The 1,040-nt window shown below is 36.5% G+C and overlaps 1 protein-coding gene across 1 annotated transcript in view; it reads right to left on the bottom strand.

The window, feature by feature from the left end:
• nek6 (NIMA-related kinase 6) overlaps positions 1-1,040 on the bottom strand; it is a 19,285-nt gene that overhangs the window by 5,420 nt on the left and 12,825 nt on the right. The window lies entirely within an intron of this gene.

Here is a 1,040-nt window from a genome sequence, read left to right as displayed (position 1 = left end):
CTATAAAAAGTATATGACGTGTTCTATTGTTAAACAGGCATTTTAATGTTCATTTATTATATCAAATCGTGACTGAGGCGTGCCATTAAACACTATTTTCATATGCTTCTATTGAGTTTAAAAGACAGGCTCTTCAGCTTACAATTCAAAGTTTTCCTCTACTGATCATTAAAACAATGCTGTGAAAAAACACTTCATTAACTTAATTTTCTTTTTGATCTTGTATAAACAGCATTTGCGATCGACTTTACCTTTAAGAGATCGATTTCTTTAACGCAGTCCTGACGAGCCTTTGCATCCATCATCTCAAAGATCTGCAGTGACAAAGATGGGAATGATTTAACTTTAAGAGACATTACAAGTAAAATATAAACTCAGAAGAAATAAATAAAACACTCTAGTAGGGATCATGCCATTATAATATTTCCTATTTGAGACAATACTAAAAAAAAAACCTCAGTGCTGGAGGAAAACTCCATTGTTTTTAAAAGCATAAAAATCATTTTAAGTGCTTACAATTGTAGACCCTGGTGAAAATTACATCTATTCATTTTCTCTGGACCTCCTTGGTCCAGTTTACAGTCCATCTCATGGCCAAATAGAGACACACATAAAAGACAACCATGCTTGAGCACCTTCATACATAAAGGTAAATTTAGAACCACCAGGTAACTTAACAAGCATTTTATTGGCCTGAGTGAAGAAATCAGTACCCAAAGAAGATAGATACATGCATTGGAAGAACGTGGACCTCCACACTCAAACACCACCACAGAGATTTAAACTGTCACCTCCTCCCTGCATCATTGTGCAATCAGTTGAAAAATAATAAAATGGCCGCTTGTCCTGAGCCTGGTTCTGCTGGAGGTTTCTTCTTTTAAAAGGGAGTTTTTCCTTTCCACTGTTGCCACTGTGCTTGCTCAGGATGGGAGACTGCAACGAAGCCAAGATTCAACTGGTCTGCTGCTTCCTTAGAGAACTTTACTAATTGGCTTCTATGTGAATGTTTCTGTAAAGTCCCTGAGACAACTTTGTTGTGA

This window comes from Nematolebias whitei, chromosome 18 (genome assembly GCF_014905685.2).
Source record: "Nematolebias whitei isolate Nwh7 chromosome 18, NemWhi1, whole genome shotgun sequence".
Taxonomy (NCBI): Eukaryota; Metazoa; Chordata; class Actinopteri; order Cyprinodontiformes; family Rivulidae; genus Nematolebias; species Nematolebias whitei.
Note: the sequence above shows the minus strand (reverse complement) of the source record. Positions and strands in the feature narration are given on the sequence as shown.